Source organism: Pan troglodytes, chromosome 7 (genome assembly GCF_028858775.2).
Source record: "Pan troglodytes isolate AG18354 chromosome 7, NHGRI_mPanTro3-v2.0_pri, whole genome shotgun sequence".
Lineage (NCBI taxonomy): Eukaryota > Metazoa > Chordata > Mammalia > Primates > Hominidae > Pan > Pan troglodytes.
The window spans coordinates 19,303,526-19,312,955 of NC_072405.2; the positions used below are offsets into that span (position 1 = coordinate 19,303,526).

Consider the following 9,430-nt stretch of genomic DNA (forward strand, 5'->3'; position numbering starts at 1 on the left):
CTGCCTCAGCCTCCCGAGTAGCTGGGATTATAGTCACCTGCCACCATGCTTGGTTAATTTTTGTATTTTTTTTAGTAGAGACACGGTTTCACCATGTTGGCCAGGCTGGTTTCAAACTCATGGCCTCAGGTGATCCACCTGCCTCGGTCTCCCAAAGTGCTGGGATTGCAGGCATGAGCCACCACACCACGCCAATTTTCTCTATCTTCAATTCTAGCCATCCTTATGGGTATGGAGTGGTATCACATTGTGGTTTTGATATCTGTTTCCCTGATGATGAATTTCATTGAGCATCTTTTCATGTGCTTATTGGCCACTTGTATGTCTTCTTTGGAGATGTGCCATATTTTCATATTCAAAAAGGAAAGCACAGGTCCACACAAAAATTTGTACATGAATAATTACAGTAGCATCACTCATAATAACCCACAGAGGGAATTAATCCAAATGCCCATCACCAGATGAAGAGATACACCGATTGTTGTCTACCCACATGGTGGAATATTATTTGACCACAAAAAGGAGGAAAGTACATATGCTACAGCGTGGATGAACCTTCAAAACAGATGAAAGATCACATTCTACATGATTTCATTCAGATGGAAATCTATAGAAATAGGAAGTCGATTAGTGGTTGCTTAGGGCTGGTAGGGGCATGGGAGGATAGGGGGTGTTAGCTAAAAGGTAAGAGGTTTCTTTTTGAGGTCATGAAATGTTCTAAAATTGACTGGTAATGTTTGCGTGTATCTCTGAATATATTAACCATTGAAATGTAAAAAAACTCAAAGAAAAAACAGCCCAAGATGCAATTTTATTCAACACTTGATTGGCTTTAGAAATAGATTCCAGGCTGGGCACGGTGGCTCACACCTGAAATCCCAGCACTTTGGGAGGCTGCGGGGGGAGGATTGCTTGAGGCCAGGAGTTCCAGGCCAACCTTGGCAACATGGCAAGACCCTGTCTGTACAAAAAAGAAAAAATAAATATCAGCTGGGTGCAGTGGCTCACACCTGTAATCCCAGCACTTTGGGAGGCTGAGGCGGGCAGATCACCTGACATCAGTTCAAGACCAGCTTGGCCAACATGGTGAAACCCGTTCTCTACCAAATATAGAAAATTTAGCCTTTTGGTACTCCAAGCAGCACCATGGCGGTTGTTAAGAACAAGTGCCTTATGAAAGGTGGCAAAAAGGGAGTTAAGAAGAAAGTAGTTGGTCCATTCTCTAAGAAAGATCAGTATGATGTGAAAGCACCTGCTACATTCAATATAAGAAATATTGGAAAGACTTGGTTACCAGGACTCAAGGAACCCAAATTGCATCTGATGGTCTCAAGGGTCTTGTGTTTGAAATGAGTCTTGCTGATTTGCAGAATGATGAAGTTGCATTGAGAAAATTCAAGCTGATTACTGAAGATTTTCAGGGCAAAAACTGCCTGACTAACTTCTATGGCATGGGTCTTACCTGTGACAAAATATGTTCCAAGGTTGAAAAACGTTCAACAATGACTGAAGCTCATGTTGATGTCAAGACTACCGATGGTTACTTCTTTCATCTGTTTTGTGTTGGTTTTACTAAAAAACACGACAATCTGATACTGAAGACCTCTTACGCTTAACACCAACAGTCTGCCAAATGCAGAAGAAGATGATGGAAATCATGACCTGAGAGGTGCAGACAAATGACTTGAAAGAAGTGGTCAATAAATTGATTCCAGACAACATTGGAAAAGATGTAGAAAAGGCTTGCCAATTTATCCTCTCCATGATGTCTTCATTAGAAAAGTAAAAATGCTGGAGAACCCTGGGTTTGATAGGCATGGAGCTTCGTGGTGAAGGTAGTAGTTCTGGAAAACCCACTAGGGACGAGACACATGCTAAAGTTGAATGAGCTGATGGATATGAACCACCAGTCCAAGAATCTGTTTTAAGTTCAGACTTAAAACAGTGGCAAATAAGAAGTCCTATTTGTGAAAAACAAACAAGAAACAACAATGAAAAAAAGCAAAATTAGCCTGGTGTGGTGGTGCATGACTGTAATCCTAGCTACTCAGGAGGCTGAGGCACGAGAATCACTTGAACCCAGGAGACAGAGGTTGCAGTGAGCCAAGATTGCACCATTGCACTCCAGCCTGGGCAACAGAGTGAAACTCTCTCCAAAAAGAAACAGGAAAAAAAAAGTATCGGGGCTTGGTGGCATGCGCCTGTATTCTCAGCTACTCTGAAGGCTGATGTGGGAGGATAGCTTGAGGCCAGGAGTAATTTGAGCCTGCAGTGAACTATGATTGTGACACTGCACTCCAGCCTGAACTGGAGAGCAAGACCCTGTCTCTCATACATACATACATACATATATGCATACATGCATACATACATACACACATGCGCACATACATACATACCCAGCCTCTACCTCTGGTGATTCTGACTCAGTAGGGTGGGGTATCCCCTAGGGATCCTGCTGTTCAGCCTGGTCTGGGATCCACTTTTCATTGGGAACTGAGACACTGGCTGTGAGCCTTTCTGTCCTGTGATGTAGAGGTCATGGCGACGCAGGTTCAGGCTTAAGGACACCTGACTGTGCGTTAGGTATTATGCTGAACATCATCTCTTACTCTCACAGCAACATCCTTAGAAGGTTAATGATGTGTCCCCGCTCTACAGATGAGAAACTGAGCTTTCAGAGGAGTTTAGCTTGTTCAAAACTTAGTCTTCCTATTGGAAACTTTGTACCCTTTGAGCAGTGTCTCCTATCCGCTACCTTTCCTTCACCCCAGCCCCTGATAACCACTGTCCTACTCTCTATTTCTGTGAGTTCAACTTCTTTAGATTCCACATATAAGTAAAATCATGCAGTATTTGTCTTTCTGTGCCTGGCTTATTTCACTTAACACAATGTCTTTCAGATTCATCTATGTTGTTGAAAATGACAGGATTTCTTTCTTTTTTAAGGGTTAATAGTATTCCGTTGCGTGTATATAGTACATTTGCTTTATCCTTTCATCAACTGACGGACACTTAGGTTGATTCTATATCTTGGGTATTGTGAATAGTGCTGCAGTGAACATAGGAATGTAGGGATCCCTTCGACATATTGATTTCGATTTTTTTTTTGTCTATACCCAGAAGTTGGGTTGCTGGATTATATGCTTTGAAATCTATAGCACAGCAGCGTGACTATAGTCAATAATAACGTATCTTTCAAAATAACTAAGAGGCTACATTTCAAGTGTCTCATCATAAAAATTGTCATTAAATTAGGGGATGGACATGTTAATTAGTTTGATCTAATCATCCCACATTGTATACACATATCAAAACATCACATAAATGTGTACAATTATGATTTGTCAATTAAAATAACGTTAGTTAAAAAAATAAGTAACTTGTTCAAAGCCCCAGTTGGGATTGATGGAGCTTGGACATGCACCAAGGCTGTTGCTCTCAGGCCCACAGAGTCCTTGGTCCACGAATGTTGAAGCCCTACCTGAGATTTCTACTGAGATCAGTGTAGGGATTCAATGCCTCAGAATCATCCCATCCTCCAGGGCCCACAAGTCCATGACCGTTGCCTCTACCCCCAACCCTGCTGACCTTAAATGTGGCCCCTGCTTTCATTTCCAGGAGCATACAACACTTACACCAAGCATTGATGGGTTTTATTGACTTCATTTGAGATTGGGGCCGTGGAGAGGGTCCCATGATCCTTGCTTGGTGTTGGCCAACTCATTGACTTCTGTATTTGACTTCACCCTTCCGTTTTCTACTCACCTCCTCTGTCATGGATTGCTCTGGGAATTCTGAGCCCTAGTTCCTTTATTTTGCAGATAACCTTCACTCTTCTCTGCAACGAATCCCAAAAGTATGTAGTTCAGCTGACTGCAAGGTGCTTGACACGCAAGAGGCTCCACAAATGGGATTCGGCCTCTGGAACGTGGTGGTAGTTCCAGATTTATGTGTATGTTACTTTGTTTTTCCCTATAAAATATATTCTTTAAACTATCAAGCTCTTGGTTCCTGGATGCAGTCCTTTGCTGGTGGCAGTTGGCTGGGTACTGTCACTGGGGAGAAAAGCTGCCCACTTAGAGAAAGAGAAACTGGTTCTCTTTAAGAGGCAGAGGAAGTTTTCCAGTGCCAGTTTGTTTGGAGGCAAAATGGCTGTTGTATTAAAATTGCCCAAACTTGGGCTGGTGCCTTGTGTGTTTAGAGCTCAAAGCCACGATTGTTTTCATTTTTTTTTTTTTTTTTTTTTTTTTTTGGTGGTCGGGTTTACATCCTTTTACTTGGTAGGTTTCTGCTAATAGCTTCAACCTCAAGAGTGCCATTATACAGACACTAATAGCACCTACTATGTGTCAGGCTTTGGAGATAATATAATGATGAACAAGATAAACATGGCACTTGGAAAAGAGAGTCTATTTCCCACTCTCAGCCCACCCCAAAGAGAGGCCAGAATTGGGCTTCCAAAGATCTCAGATGCCCTTGCAGCACCTCCCTGAAGAGGTCGGGTGAAGCTTTGGTGTCTGAAGAGAATTTGGCTGGACAATCCCCAAGGTTTGGAACGATGGGAAAGAGCTGCCATCTGTGTTTAAGGTGAGAAGGAGGGAGTGGCTGGATATCAGAGGAAGCCAAGATGAAGAGAAGGTTTTTGTGAGTTCCTATGCATAGTGGAGACCTGTTACAGTGAGGGTCCCTGGGGCTGAGCCTGTGGGTCAGTGGAATGATGCTGTGAGGAGGGTCTTGTTATAGCAGATGGCCCAAAAAAGGCTGATGGATCATGAGCAGCTGGAAGAATGGAGAGTTCGGGGGAAGTAGTTCCTACCTGGCTTTCCAACAGTGTGTAAGCCCAGAATTCTTACATAAGCCCATGGAGAAGGGAAAGCAATGATGGTAATGACAAGATTGAATTCTCCACCTGCCAGGCATCCAGGGACTCAGAGCAGATTTAACTGAAGTTACAGAAATAGGAATGTGACATTTCCTACATCCGGATGTGCTGGAGCAAAATGTATTCCCTCTCTGGTTTGTGAGGAAGGAGAATGCTAACAGACAAGACTCCAGGTTTTCGCTCTTAAACCTGGTGCCTAGAAATGCATTTTCTACTGGATGTAGACAGAAGCTCCATATAGACATATCCATCGCTGCATCTCTCATGCCTTGTGTTCTCCCTAATTTTCCCTTTTTAACCCACAGAGGAAGAAATTTCAAGCACCACTTCTGGCCTCTCAAGAGTGAGTTTGGTGGCCAGGTGGGGTTATTCATGCCTGTAATCTCATAATGAAGGGGTGGCCTGCCCCTCCACACCTGAGGGTATTTCTAGTCAGGTGGGATGAGAGACAAAAAAGAAATAAGACACAAAGTATAGAGAAACAACAGTGAGCCCAGGGGACCGGCGCTCAACATACCAGCGACCTGCACTGTCACCGGTCTCTGAGTTCTCTCAGTTTTTATTGATTATTATCTTCATTATTTCAGCAAAAAGGAATGTAGTAGGAGGTCAAGGTGATAATAAGGAGAAGGTCAGCAACAAACATGTGACTAATAGAATCTATGTCATAATGAAGTTGAACGGAAGGTACTATGACTGGACATGCACGCAAGCCAGATTTATGTTTCTCTCCACCCAAACATCTCAGTGAAGTAAAGAATAACAAGGCAGCATTGCTGCAAACATGTCTCACTTCTCACCATAGGGCGGTATTTCTCCCATCTCAGAATTCAACAAATGTACAATCGGGTTTTATACCGAGACATTCAGTTCCCAGGGGCAGGCAGGAGACAGTGGCCTTCCTCTATCTCAACTGCAAGTGGCTTTCCGCTTTGACTAGTCCACCTCAGCACAGACCCTTTATGGGTATCGGGCTGGGGGACCATCAGGTCTTTCTCATCCCACGAGGCCACTTTTCAGACTATCACATGGGGAGAAATCTTGGACAATACCCAGCTTTCAAGGGCAGGGCTCCCTGCGGCTTTCCACAGTGCATTGTGCCCCTGGTTTATTGAGACTAGAGAATGGCGATGACTTTTACCAAGTATATTGCTTTCAAACATTTTGATAACAAGGCACGTCCTGCACAGCCCTACATGCCTTAAACCTTGATTTCATACAACACATGTTTTTTTGAGCTCCAGGTTTGGGCAAAGTGGCTGGGGCAAAGCTACAGATTAACAACATTTCAGCAAACAATTGTTTAAAGTACAGGTCTTTTTCAAAATGGAGTCTCTTATGTCTTCCCTTTCTATGTAGACACAGTAACAGTCTGATCTCTCTTTCTTTTCCCTACATATCCCCCTTTTCGTTTTGACAAAACCACCACCATCATCATGGCCCCTTCTCGCTGGTCGCTGTATCTCTGGAGCTGCTGAATACACCTGTAGACTAAAAATAGAAAGGACAGACATACAAGGATTAATATAAAATTTGCAATAGTGGAATTTCCGGTGGTTTTATCCCAAGTGACAGGCGGCAAGAGGACGGTGTGGGTACTTCGGCACCCAGGCAGTCTCCCACCTCCTTTGTGTCTTAGTTGCTGTTTCTCATAGTTTTCAGTCTTTCTCCTCACCTGCTGACTCACACCTTTTATCTCTTTGTCTCCCTTCTCTTATGGTCTCTCTCTCTCTCTCTTTTACACTATCTCTCTCCCCAATCTCACTTTCTGTGTCTGTCTCTGATCTCTGTCTCTTTTTCTTTCTATTCTTCTCCCTGGCTCTCCACATGTGCCATTTTCTTGGTGGATGGTAACTTCATCTCTTCTTCTGATATCACCATTTTGTTCACCCTGCGAGTCGATGATGGTCGATTGCGGGTTTTCTGTCTCTGCGGAGGCACTTTCATTTGCATCTCTGATGGGTTCATTGTAGAACTTCAAATGTCTAGTGGGTATCCAAACAGGAAGCTGATTTTCTTCTGGTGAAACATGAGCAAAACCTCTCCCCCATGTTATCACCTTACCTATTTCCCATGTTTTGTTTTGTTGTCTTTCCACCAAATCAGTTTTCCCTCATGTGGGCTGTTCTTTTCACCAGTAAAATGTTCTGCAGAAGTAGTGGTCTCATTTCTATGTATGTCTAGAAAATCTAAAGTATAGAGTGTTAGATTAAGTTGTATCTGGGAACTGTTATACTCCTTACTGTCTTTTTCCTTTTTTTTGTTTAACCAATTGAGCTTTGAGTGTTCTAAGCAGGACAGGTAAGATCTACGTCTGGCACAGCCAGCCAGGTCTCCTTACCCTCGGCCTCCCTTTCTGCCTGTGACTGAATGGGTATGTCAGGGTCGAGTAGGGGATCCAGGAGGAGGAAGCCTCATTAACTTCCATCCTGCAGCAATTGATGGCCACCCAACTTGAACAGTGGGGGCTTATCACCTCATGTACTAAGACCGGAGATAGCTGATGCCAAGGTTGGCTAAATTAGTAGCTTGAGATGTTAGGTTTTTCTTTTGAGGTTTCTATGCTGCTATTGTCTTCTGCTCTTGGTCAGAGAGGCTGCCACAATCCGCATGTCAAGTCCTCCTGTGACAATATCCAGACACAGCAAGGAAGAGGTACAGTGTGTTCCTGCATGTTTCTTAAAAAAATATTTTTGATAGAGAATAATTGTACAGATTTTTGGGTTCCATGTGAGGTTCTGGTACATGCATGCAATGTGTAATGATCAAATCAGGGTCTTTAGGATATTAATCACCTCAAACATTGATCATTTCTTTGTGTTGGGAATATTTCAAATCTTATTGCTATTTAGAAATATACAATAAATCCATTTATCAGGATACAAAATCTATGTACACACATCAGTAGCAGTGCTATACACCAACATCTACCAGGCTGAGAATCAAATCAAACCCTTTTATAATAGCTGTAAAAATAAAATACTTAGGAATATACCTAACCAAGGAGGTGAAAGACTCCTACAAGGAAAACTACAAAACACTGTTGAAAGAAATCATAGATGACAAAAACAAATGGAAACACATTCCATGCTCATGGATGGGTAGACTCAATATTGTGAAAATGACCATACTGCCAAAAGCAGTCTACAAATTCAATGCAATTCCTATCAATATACCATCATCATTCTTTATAGAACTGGAAAAAAGAAATGCCAAAATTCCGTTGGAACTAAAAAAGAGTCTGCACAGCCAAAGCAAAACTAAGCAAAAAGAACCAATCTAGAGGCATCACATTACCCAACTTCAAACTATATTACAAGACTATAGTCACCAAAACAGTATGGTGCTGGTATAAAAATAGGCACATGACCAATGGGACAGAGTAGAGAAGCTAGAAATAAAGCCAAATACTTAACAGCCAGCTGATCTTCGACAAAGTAAACAAAAACAAAGTAGGGAAAGTACACCCTATACAACAAATAGTGCTGGGATAATTGGCAAGCCACATGTAAAAGAATAAAACTGGATCCTCATCTCTCACCTTATACAGAAATCAACATAAGATGGATCAAGGACTTAAATCTAAGGTCTGAAACCATAAACATTCTAGAAGATAACATTGGAAAACGCTTCTACACATTGGCTTAGGCAAATAGTTCATGACCAAGAACCCAAAAGCAAATGCAACAGAAACAAAGATAAATAGATGTGACTTAATTAAACTAAAAGCCTCCTGCACAGCATAGGAAATAATCAGCAGAGTAAACAGATCACCCACAGAGTGGGAGAAAATTTTCGCAAACTGCATCTGACAAAGGACTAATTGTCCAGAATCTACAGGGAACTCTAATCAGCAAGAAAAAATAATCCCATCAAAAAGTGTGCCAAGGACATGAATAGACAATTCTCAAAAGAAGATATACAAATGGCCAACAAAAATATGAAAAAATGCTCAACATCACTAATTACCAGGGAAATGCAAATCAAAATCACAATGCAATACTACATGTAAAATAAACAAAAATAGGGCCGGGTGCGGTGGCTCACGCTTGTAGTCCCAACGCTTTGGGAGGCCGAGGTGGGCTGATCAGGAGGTCAGGAGTTTGAGACCAGCCTGACCAACATGGTGAAACCCAGTCTCTACTGAAAATACAAAAATTAGCTGGGCATGGTGGCAGTTGCCTGTAATCCCAGCTACTCAGGAGGCTGATGCAGGAGAATTGATTGAACCCGGGAGGCAGAGGTTGCAGTGAACTGATATGGCACCATTGTACTCCAGCCTGGGAGACAGAGCAAGACTCCATCTCAAAAAAAAAACAAAACAAAACAAAACAAAAAAAAAACCAAAAAAAGCAAAAATTGGTGTTGACACGGACGTGGTGAAAGAAAATGCTTTTACACTGATGGTGGGAATGTAAGCTAGTACCAGCACTATGGAAAGCAGTATGGAGATTCCTTAAAGAACTATAAGTAGATCTACCATTTGATCCAGCAATCCCACTGCTAGGTATCTACCCAGAGGAAAAGAAGGCATTATATGAAAAA

At 42.3% G+C, this 9,430-nt stretch overlaps 1 pseudogene; it reads left to right on the forward strand.

The window, feature by feature from the left end:
- Positions 1-711: 711 nt before the first annotated feature.
- On the forward strand, positions 712-3,247 carry LOC129135654 (small ribosomal subunit protein eS1-like; annotated as a pseudogene).
- The last annotated feature ends 6,183 nt before the right edge of the window (positions 3,248-9,430 follow it).